The sequence below is a fragment of the Eupeodes corollae genome, chromosome 2 (genome assembly GCF_945859685.1).
Source record: "Eupeodes corollae chromosome 2, idEupCoro1.1, whole genome shotgun sequence".
NCBI classification, from domain to species: Eukaryota; Metazoa; Arthropoda; class Insecta; order Diptera; family Syrphidae; genus Eupeodes; species Eupeodes corollae.
The window spans coordinates 156356499-156368762 of NC_079148.1; the positions used below are offsets into that span (position 1 = coordinate 156356499).

The 12264-nt window shown below is 31.4% G+C and overlaps 1 protein-coding gene across 1 annotated transcript in view; it reads left to right on the forward strand.

The window, feature by feature from the left end:
• The first annotated feature begins 477 nt into the window (after positions 1-477).
• The window catches only part of LOC129947923 (putative uncharacterized protein DDB_G0288537), a 40315-nt gene continuing 28528 nt past the window's right edge, over positions 478-12264 (forward strand). The window contains exon 1 of the mRNA XM_056058689.1: positions 478-1346. The gene's annotated coding sequence lies outside the window, so the exon portion shown is untranslated. The remainder of the gene's footprint in view (positions 1347-12264) is intronic.

Genomic DNA, 12264 nt, shown 5'->3' on the forward strand with positions numbered 1-12264 from the left:
TTACATTTTTACCTGTTAAAGGTAACTTACCTAGCTTATGCTTGAGTCGAGTTAATTAAGAGCGGTTTGAGTAAAAATACCTGTTTAATATCCACAAATTCCAGTTTTATAAACACAGGTGAGAATGAGTGGTTTTATGAGCTGATTGGATTTCGAGTTTGAGTCTTTTTAAATACAAAAGATACGAATGTATCTTTGGATACAAACCGGTTATCGGAGTTCTTTTTAAAACCAGTACTTAAAATATACCTGACAAGGTATATGCTGTGCAGAATGGTAAACAACTTCTCTTTGAGTCTTACCAATGTTTCATTTATCTTCACGTTCCTACAGCTGTAGACGTACGTACCCAACCCTAGAAGATTCGACTCAACAAAATTAAAACCTCTCTGGAAACGTCGTCGTCGTATACCCATAACTTCTTTTCTAAGTTAAATGTTCCCAACAGAAGAGCCTGGCATTCAATTCGGGAATTTGTATCTAGAACGCATGCCTGGGGATTTTTCATTTTGGTGGCTCTTTGGCGTTTCCCGTCCGATTCGATTTTGGTTCTCCGTCAATCTGGTTGAGCTTTCCATTCGATTGAGTAAACGACTATAGGAGTGTAATGGTCAATCGCTAGGTCCATCTATTTTCATCCAGTGCCAGTCCGAGAGTCCGAGTCCGATTCCGAGTTCCATAGGCCCCCCTTGCAGTGGCTTTGGCATTGAGTGCGATTCAGTGTTTGAGACCGGTTCAAGTTGTACGAGGCGATTTCTTTGAATTAACGGACTGCGTTGCAGTTGAAATCGGATTTAAACAAAAAAAATAAATGCACTTATTTTTTAATTGAATTAAAAATTTAGAAAAAAAAATACAAATAACATAAACGAAAAAAAAATTGTGAAATCTGTTAATTAAACAGTGTACCGTTGTTTATATTGAGATTGAAAAATAATTAAAGTTTTCAAATTTGAAGTGAAAATTAATTAAATTTTCTTTTTCGGAAAGTGTGAAAAGTTAGCGGGGTGTGTCGTTTCGTTCGTTCAACGACGACGACGAACGTTTGTTTTTCGGAATTTTCTTTTCCTATAAAGAAAACGGAAAAACGAATTGCAATCGGGAAAATTTCTAGTTTTTTTTTCACGTGAAAGGTAAACGCAACGTAGAGGTCGAGGTGATTGGAATGTGCGTTGGTTTGTTTATTTACTGTGAAGTGCAAACACCCCATTAAGATCAATCTAAAGAGATTAATATCTTTTTTTCCTGTGTGCTCTACTGAGGATTAATTAGCTGCTGGAATTTGTATCTAATTTTTGATTCGATTCTGTGTTGAAGAACTTTCCAATTTGAAAAGAAAAATTAAGGTGAGTGAAGCAAATTTTATGTAGATAGTTTTTTTTTTATATGAGAGTAATATCCGTTAGGGAAAATTTAGTTTTAATGAGCCATTTATTGTAAGGAAAGAAAAGTGGCTAAAATATTTAAGATTTTCAATTTTTCGTGTGCTTAGGTAGAAGACTTACAAGTTCTTAAAGATTTAAATGAAAAAGTAGAACATTTATTGTAACTTTCTTAAAAACATTTACGAATAGTCAAAATGTTCAACTGTAAATAATTAGTGCGCACTCTAAAACTGCATTTTTCGTTGCCTTCTATTTGTTGTTCCTTTAAGATTTGAAAAATTGTCTTGCCTAACTAATGTTACTTATACTTGTATAAATGTACATATACATACATAGGTTATTTTGTGTTTAAAGTATTAAAAGAAAATTCACGTTCAACGTTCTATTTGAGAACAGGGGTGGAATCTGCTAAAATGATAATTTGACGATCATATTTTTGATAGTCAAATTTGACTATCATTTTCATTCCGTCCTTCAATGTCACAATTCATTGTTGCTATGGTGAAATTTTTAAAAGATTCCTATAAAATATCTAAATAAAAGTATCAAAATGGGTCTGTTTTAATAACATTCTAGCTTTTCTTGTGATTTTCCGAATGTCGAAAGAATGTGTTTTGTACCAAAAAAGGTAACTGATAAAATTTTCCATTCGTTTTTTGTAAGCGTCTGGTAGCTATTTTTGGAAACTACATACGAGTAGTTGTAGGAAAATGACTATGTGACTTGTGACAGCTTTTTAGGTAACAATTTGACCTCATATCACCTTACATAAGAACGAATAAGATTATTTTGACTGTCATTTATCAACAATCACCCTAGCCGATTCCATCCCGGAATAACTTTGCAGCTTTACCATAAAACATGGAATGACTTTTCCTATGGAATTGTTTTAACATTTCTGAATACTTCACCCACTTATTAAGGAAGTAGATAATTATTGTGATAATTTGGAATCTAAGCTCGTTGATAAAAGAACTTAGGTTTCCTTTTGGTTTCATAAAGAAGAAAAGTAAAAGTAAAGTTTAGAAAAGAACAACTTCAGAAATGTTTTTTAACTAAAAGTGCTGCTTCTTATCTCTTAATCAATAAAATGAGGGATTTGTTTAAAGAACAACTTTTATTGAAGCTTGGAAAATTTATAATTCACTATAGGTGCACAAGTTTGGGAAATAAATGATACCAAATCATCAAATTTATCAAATTTAAAAGCTCGGAAACTCTGTACTTTTTGATGCATAATTACTATTGATTTCGAATATATCAACTTACATATTTAAAGCCTCTTTATTATTCCGAATTTAAAAAGACTTTTGAGAGTTTTCCATTTTGGAAATTTAATTCAAAATAATACCTATATACTGATCAAAAGGTTTTATTATGAAACCCTTTCTTTTGGTGGTCTAAACGTTATATTAAAATTATCACAAAAACTCTTGGGTATATCTTTATTTATTGAACGCCAAAGGTCACAAAAATCGTTTTTTCAATTCCGTCAAAATCTTGAACCAATATTTTCAATGGGGCAGAAAATGCAGAGTGCGCTATTTATTAATGTCTGAGATTAAATTCAAGTTAGAAAAAGTGTAATTTGTGTTAGAAAACTATTCAAAGCTTAAGCGTGCCATAACTTATGACTCAGACACGAGATCTTACTAAGCTTTAAACGCAATGTTTAGAACAGCAGAACAAAATTGATGATGGTTCAGATTTACAGCTCTCATTTTTAGGTGTAACCTCTAACTTACAGATCTATGGATGTGAAATATGATTTAATAAATTAGAATCACAACTTTATTTTCTTTGCACAAAAATTTTGTTTCTTTATTTTTTGTGAATATTATTGATAAAGCTTTTGGTTTTCTAATTTAATGTGTCAATTTAATAATAAATGAAAAGTCCAGGACTAAGAGGCTAGATAGTAAAACCAATCATTAGAACTTTTTTGGCAGGTCGATTTTAGCAATCATTCAAAATTTCTATCATTGAAAAATGTTCCTTATTGAAATCAAGCATTTTCGATGAAAGTTATTCAAGGTGACACTGACAGATATTCAAGGAAAACTAAAAGCTTTCAGTGGAATAATTTTTGTCTTAAATTGTGAAATAAAAATCAGAGGTTCGTTGAAAACCATTGACCCACTAAAATATGGTAAAAATAAACTAAATCTTGGATCAGGTTGAGCTCAAGTTTTTTTTTGACTAAAGAATAGTCTTAAACTCTTTTCCTTGATTTTGATACCAAACATCACAAATTCAACTTTTTCAATAACTTTTAAACCTTGGAACTAAATTTTCAATTATACAAATTTATGATACTTATAACTAGCCTCTTAAAATCTAAAAGTCATGTTGGGGCGTTATAAAAATATGTTGAACTCCAATCAATAGAAAGGATGTTTAGAATATGTGTTTTCAGATAAGCATTTGTCAATGTCTACAATCGGAAAATTGCTTAGGTACTTTCATAGAAGTGATATGAACAAGCAGTTTCTTTCAGAGCTGAAATTAGTGTGAATTTATTGGCATTGTATATGAAATGATTCTGAAAGTAGAACAGAATTAATTTAAAAATCCACATTCTTCATAAGACAACTCATATACCCTATGTACATTTAAACTAAGACCAAATGAGTGTGGACTCAGTGTTAACCCAGCCTTAAATTACTTGAAATTCCCCAAAGAGAGTCCTTTTGTTTGTGTCAAGTGCATTCATTTTAATTTCCCATTGCTTTTAAAGTGACTAAGGGTATTTAAAATTCAAACTTCTTCCAAGAATATCAAGGTATAGATAGGTTTGGTAGGGTACAGGGGTACTGTACGAGTGTATTGTAATTGATACCCATGTAAACCAATCAACATCAACTTAACTTATGGTTCGAAGCGTCTCTTTACTCTTTTGTGTATCTTATATCTACAATGGCACTATGGCCGAGGTATGTACGTATACAAGTCGAAGTATACGTTAGGATATAGGTATAAATGCAGCATTAATTAGTTTGTCTTATCTGATTGACGTGCATTGATTCCAACGAATTTATACTAAGGTTAATAAAAACGTCGTCCGAGACCAAATTGTTTGAAAGTTATAATCTGATCGTGTCGATAAAATATTACAGAAGCGACAGGCTTATAAAAAGCTTTATTAATTTTGTTTCTTTTATTTTCTGTTTGTTGTTGTTTTGTTTAATTTTTTTTTTTTTTTTGAGAAGAGAAGAAAATTATCTTTTTTTAGTATCTTAATGGTTTTAAAAATAGGTAAACAAATAAGCTATTCGATTTCAAGAAATTAATCTTTATTTATTTCTTTATTATGGAGGCATGTAAGAAGAAGTTATTGTTATATTTATGAGTGAAGCTTTGATTCACCTAAAGGTACTATGATCGCAATAAAAATTTTTAGTATTTTTGTTGTTGCTGTAGTGTGGTTAATTTTTGTTGTGTTTTGATAATAATCATGGATTTTTATACGTGTGAATGGAGTATTGGAAGAGATTATTAAAGATATAAAAATATCTATAAAGGAGAGACTTAAATGAATTGATCAATTCGTTATGTGTGACATGAGCCATTGGGAAAAGGTATTTTCAGAAATAACAGAATTTGGAAATTAGGTTCTTAACTATTGAGTTATTTTGAAAAAATGGCTTATAGTGTGATCAAAAGTTTAATGCCTTACAACAAATGGTACGAAATTTCATCTAACTTACAAATTTCTCATTTCTTTATGAACATACTCGTAATAAAGTTTACAACTTTCTTATTTGAGATTCACCTTTTCACCATCATCATCTCAATCAGTAGATATTTGGAATCCGGAAGTAAGCCAATAGAGTAAATCAAAATTGAAGCAATTTTCCATTATAATTGCCTTAAAGTGAAACTAGTTTTGGTGAGATTTTGTTGATTCTAATATTTCAAATCATTTCAACAACTTTGAAGGTGAAATTTAAATGGAATGGGTACCTTTATCCATTTAAAGTAGTTCAAATCGTTCCTTCATATCTCAAAACACGTGACATCAATCAAAAACTGAACCAAGCGTAGCTTAATGTACCACACTATGTTGTTGTTGTGATTGAAATCTTTCTTTTTTTTTACTACAAGAAATTAATCATCTCCGTTACTTAGAAATAAAAAAAATAATTTCTTAAGCCACAAAAATAAACAAAAATTAAACGGGAACACTACATCAAACAACTTATGGTTTATTTTATGTATAAAAAGAAACTCCAGACTCTGGGAAGATGACTTCTTCCGATTAAGTCATTGTTCGTTGAGAGAGCTAATTAGTCGTCGAATAGATAAAAGCTTTTTCGTGTCATCGCCTATGTATTTCAGTAACCAACGACTGACTGCCATCACCAAATAACATCAACCAGCATTCTTTTTACTATAACCCATATCCCCCAACCTTTGAACCTCCCCTCTTCCTCCTCCTCCCCCTCCCAATCCACCTCTCTCTTACCAAAAACGAAATATAAAGAAAATAATAAAAATGAAGAAAAATAAGTTACAAAATTCCAAGGCCTTCTTAAGTGCGTGTTGATTAAGTCATTAAATCGCTAGGCATCCGAGCAAAAGGTTGACTGAGGTGTGCGTTAACTGCATACCATAGTATTTTCTTCTTAAAGACTCTTAGAGTAGCAGGTAGCATCTTGAAAAAGTAGCTACCTACCTCAGGTTTTCTTCGTCAGCTTCTTTCACCTCTCTATACACACATAACATAGATAGAAGATTGTTATGGCCTCTAGATAGCTGCTATAGAGCATAATTATTTCTTCTGTTTTTTTTTTCTCTCACTAAGTGTGTCGTTGGCGGACCAGTATTAACCATAATTGGATAGGAAAACATTTTAGGTGAGATTTTTATTGCTTAAGCTGTCTAAAACTTATCTCATTTTCCATTTTTCGTTGTTAATTTTTGGTCTTCTTTTGGAAAATTTCTCTCCATGTAAAAAACCCAATTTGTCATTGGAACAAATCTTACATATTGAAGAGACATCTAATTCTCGATTCAACCGATAAATAACAAATACCATATTGTGGGAAACATAAAGACCTTTAGGAGAGTTTTGGTGGGGTATAAGAAGCTCAAGAAATTATTATTTGATTAACTTCTCCTTATCAGTCAAAATCTCTTATAGGTCTTCGTTTCTGCAATAACACACAAGAAAAATCACCAAATCATCAATTTTATGGGAGAAGATGGAAGAAGAAGAAGAAGAAAGTTGATGATGAATCTTTCTTTCTTGACAAAATCTGGTTCTTTCAAGGATCACAATTCATTCAGCACGCCTACGCCAATGTTACATTATCCCATCAAGTCTATGGCAGACACGTGCACAACCAAACAACTAATTCAAGTGGAAAACAATCTAATTTTGTTTTCCTATCGTGAGCAGTTTTGATAATCACATATGTATACAAAAGAGGTAGAACAGTCATTGAGCTAGGTTATTGCTGGAGGCCGTAATTTTCTTGTATCCTTAGATTTAGCAGTCTATTTTCTATAGTTTGAAAAGTTTTCTTCAACTCAACTAAAAATGGTTTATGAATATTAAAGATTTTCAAGGACGTATTGGAGAGTGTTGCCAGTAGGAACATTTGTAAAGGAAAAGTTTTAGATGACTGCCGGACATCCTGTTAACGTTTTCTTTTTATATTTTGGGCACTATCAAAGGGTAATGAATGCAATTTTAATCATTAAAAAAATGCAAGCATTTGCGAGCATTAGAAAGTTACTCTTAAGTTTACACTTAATTTGGTTTTGTAGCTGGTAGATCCACTGCAACTAACCTCACTATTAAGTGTTGAATGCACTTGAGAAAGGTTATCAGTATGATGTTGTCTTTACTGACTTTTCTAAAGCTTTTGACAGAGTCAATCATGATGCTTTACTCAAACTTTTTAAAATGGCTAAATTCATACTTAAGGGATCGTATTCAGTAGGTTCGTATAAATAATAACATTATTTCTGCACCGGTATATGGTAAGTCGGGTGTCCCGCAAGGAAGTCCTCTTCTTTTTTTGTTGTTCATTCCCGATGTGTTTTTAAATTCAAAGTGCTTGATGTACGCAGATGATCTTAAGGTATTTCGTTGTATAAAATCTGAACATCATTGTTTTCTTCTGAAACAAGATCTTGATGTTTTATCGGACTGGTGTTTAGCTTACTGTTTACATTTGAACATTTCCAAATGCCAAAGCATAACGTTTTCTCGAAACCATCGTCCAATTAATTTTATCTACAAGATCAATCATATGCCATTGTCCGTTATAACCTTTAAAAAAGATCTTGGTTTGATTTTTGATAAAAAACTTCACTTTGTTAAGCATATAGATTTTTAGTTGCTAAAGGCAGTTCAATGTTAGGTTTCATATCGCGAAACTCAAAGGAGTTTTTCGATCCACACACCTTAAAGTGTTTATATTTTGCGTTTATAAGGTCTTATCTTGAATACTGCAGAAAAATCTGGAATCCTTCATATTTTCTTCATTCATTTAGAATCGAAAAGATCCAAAAACGATTTAAAAGAGTTGTAGTGTATGAAACGAGGTGTAAACTACTCGGTATTTTGCCTCTTAACATTCGTAGAAAGTATACAGTGGTTATGTTCATTCGTGATATAGTAGCAAATCATATTGATTGTTGACAAATTTTAGCTCTAATTGGGATTAATGTTCCTGCGAGATTGCTTCGAAACCAACCATTTTTTAATGTTCCATGTCATAGAACTGTGTATGCTTCCAATGAACCAATATTCAGGTGTTTAAGAGAAACAAATACTGTTTGCAACATGATTGATTTCAATGTTAGTAGATATTTATTTAAATCAAATTTATTGTTAATTCTAAATAACTTTGCTGGTGGTAATGTTTAAAATTTTAAATTGTATGTATTATATTATCTAGTAATTACTAAAGTACCTATTGTAACTTTGTTTGATGAATAAACTAAACTAAACTAATTTACTTGTTTGATTTAAGCCAACCACCTAGTTAATACCAACCAATCTTTTTCGGTTAATTTCTAAACCTTCCTAGATAAAAAAATAAACAACTAGTGTGAATTTAGTTCAGCAATTAAGGTGGTTGAAATTAACTAGACTACTCAGTTTAAATTAAGAAACTACTGAATAGAAGAACCCAACCTACTCAATGTAATTTGTTGAAATAAGCCTAGCTACTTGGTAAAGGCTTACCAACCTTCTCTTTTAACCTTCTCTGCTGAAATTATCCAACTTCCTTCGTTGCAATTTTTAAAGTATAAACACAGTGAAATCACTATTAACATACTTCTCCATATAACATTCTTAATGTACGGTTTAAGAAAGAATCTCTATGCTTAACAGAACGTCCTTAATTCAAATTCGGGGTAAACTAGTGGGCTATCAATAATAACTTCTGAATTATTTAAGCTTGGTAATGCAACTTACTTATTCCAGACTTACTTATGTTTGTGATTGTAACGGTCACAGATGAAGTATTGCTGAGAAGTGAACTGCTAATTCAAATTAAGAAATAGAAAAATGTTTCAAATTGCATAAAATTAATCAAACCATATTTTAAAGTCAGTTGCTTACTACAACAACATTCTTCTAAATCGAAATTGGTTTTGTTTTAAATTCGTTTCCTATTTAAATACTTTAAATACAAAAAAAGTAAAATTTCAAGACCTATGACTTCGGGTCTTTCATTTTCCACATTGTCAACCCGAAATACATAGAACTCTAGATTGATTATCACAAACAATTCCAATAATATTGGTTTTCTCCAAAAGGAAAAGCAACCAATAAAACTCATGTGCAATAAAGTAAACGCTTGACATATAAAAACAAATATAGATACTCTTACATCAAGAAGTGGCTCAACTTTTAATAACACACAAATCTCAGTTGGTATATATAATAATTGACAATAATAGGACATCCTGGCAACCACTTACAACTACTCTCTTTCCTATCCTTGTCCTTAAAAAAGGATATTCCGAACTATATTGTCGTAATCACAAGAAAATATCTAACAAAAACCCATCAACAGCATCAAAAGATACAAAAACAAAGAAAATACAAAGACAAAAAAAGAGGTAATAATAGAGAAGAAAAAAAAAATAAAAGATAGCAATTGGAGATTAGGAAAAGACCACCATAAAGAGAAAAAGGACTAACCGAAAGGAGTGGATACAATATTTACGATTATTACGCCCAAGAGGTATCATCGTTTCATGTTCTGGTACAATATACTTCTTCCACTAGCATTTAGAGAGAGAGAAAGTCTCATAAAATCCAAAATGACAACATAACCCAAATAAGGACCTCCTACACACACTATATAAATGTACCATCATCATCATGAGGCAAACTTAATTTTTGGTCCTTGATATTAAAGTATCTACCTATATATACCGATATCTACCTACACGCTATATATACAAGGAATCAGCAACATTCACTTCACTTTCAACTTTATATCCAGGATATCATCAGTGATAAGCGAATAAATGGTATTTTATCTCAGAATTGTTTGTTTTTGTTTCTCCTTAAAAGGATATTTTCTATTATGAAGACGAAAAATATACCGACAAAAAAATTCAATGGCTTAGCTACTCGCAATTGTATCAAAATCAAAAGACTATTATGAGCATCCAAAGACAGCACTCAAGGATATGGAATTCCATGAAGAAGTAGTACATGGCTAAAAATAAACAAAAACCAAGGTAAAAAGGAAGGAAGAAGAATAAAAGCTCAGGCATTTAATGCTCTTTCTGTTTAAATTCATCATTTATCATTACACATTCTGTGCCTCGAGTGAATGTCGAGGGATAACAAAAAAAGCAGTGACATGAAGGGGCTAGAAAATAATCTCCAAAAAAAGACAACCAAAAAAGAACCTTTAAATCCATTTTTTAAGCAAAAGCAAACACAGTTCTTTGGGAGGAATCAGAAGAGATGAACATAAACATTTTTGAACGTTTCCAATCTCCAGGGCTCAAACGGGACAAACTAAGAAGCATTAAGAAAGGAAAAATATCTAGGGAATCACCATAAAAAACACATCTAACAAAATTAATCAATCATCTATTTCTTTCCCTAAGACCATAGCCCCACACATAATAGGATACTTCAATGGCTCTTATACGTTATGTACTGTTATATTCCAAGAATGAATATTGGTCAACTTAATAATAATAATAATTCAGCCTTGTGGGGTAATTTATATTTCATCTTGAGGAATTTTTGGAATTTTCAAAAACTATTTAATATAATTTTTTTAAATTTATATCGTGTTTTTTTCGGGGCGTATATTGAAGTATGCTAATGGTGTAAAAGGCAGCACACTTTTTGTGTACCAACTTGATTAACATTTTGAGAAAGTTATTTTCCATTTAGATTTTCAAATTAAGAACATAATTAATTTTTTATCATTTTTTTTATCGTAACTTTTTTTGTTTATTAATTTGATAGGTTCTACATTTGGTTGGAAGCTATGAGTCGTATAAGTCGTTTCGTTATTGGTTGCAAAAGGGCACAACATTCTTCGTATATTATTGATTGATATGGAATTTTTAATCAGTTTTGGGGAATACCCGTATAAGATGAAAAAGTTTTTGAATTTTTCTTCAATTAATTGTTTTATAAACTTTGTACGAGAATATGATAAGAAAAGTTGACATAGAAAATGAAAATTCATACTGCCTCCAAAAATCATTTAGAGTTATTATCCTTTCTCTTTTGTTTATATTTCTATACAAATGTTCTGGACAAATTTTTTTCAAACTACTAAACAAGTATTTTTAAATTTGAAGTTTTATTCCATTTATCAAAAACGCTAAATATGCCTTTGTTTCCGATACAGATTATGAAACCAGAATTTTGACAGTGACAGCTGTCAAATGTCCAACTGTCAGATTTATTTGTTTTCGTTGTTCAGTAAAATTAATCACTGTGTACTGTATTCCGTCTATAATCTGAATCTAGAAGAGAGTCTTAGAGAAACTCTCAACTCTCTTTCAGAATTGAAGTCAATAAATAAAGTTTATAATAATTGATTTCAAAAACATATTAATTTTCAAATTAATTTCACTTACCCAAACATTCTAGAGCAACAACAGCAAATCTAGAAAAATTGAAAGAAATAGATTAATATGTTATAATTCAAATATTTAAAAAATATTTTAATAATTTATTTGTGATTTTAAAGGTGTTTCCAGGTTAGTCTTAAGTGACTGTGCATGATGGAAACGGACATACTTAGGCCAGTTTAATGGCCCATTGTGATACCACATGTATCTAGAGGCTTCCTTCTAACCTCAATGGAATTAGAGTTAGTGATATGATATAGATCGTTTGGAAGAATTCTCCCAGGCAATTCTTGCGTTTTTGAGCTAGAGCAGGGCAAGTACAGAGAAGGTGAAGAACTGTTTCCTCCTCTTCCTCATCCATACAGCTTCTGTAAAAGTCATTTGATAATACACCTATTAACGTGGCGTGCTCTCCTATTAGACAATGTCCGGTAATGACACCTACTATCGAGCTAATATGCGGTCTGCTAGGAGATAGCAAGCACCTTGAACGTTTTAAATCTAATGTTGGCCACATGTTTTTTGTGACCTGACATAAAAGAAACATTTTTGAACCAGAAGAAAATTAAAATGTTTCAGATTTTTTTTATTTATAATTTACAGGCACTCAAAGGGCTATTAGTACCCTTTATATGTTTATATTTAAACACAGTGCATTAGAAAAATAGGGAAGGATTTAAGAGGAGATACCGATGCACATTGGTCTTAAAGTCCTGAACATCAAAATGTGAGGGAAGAGCAGAGTTGGCCAAAGCATTCCACATTATCGATGTGCGATTTAAGAAAGAATATCTGTATT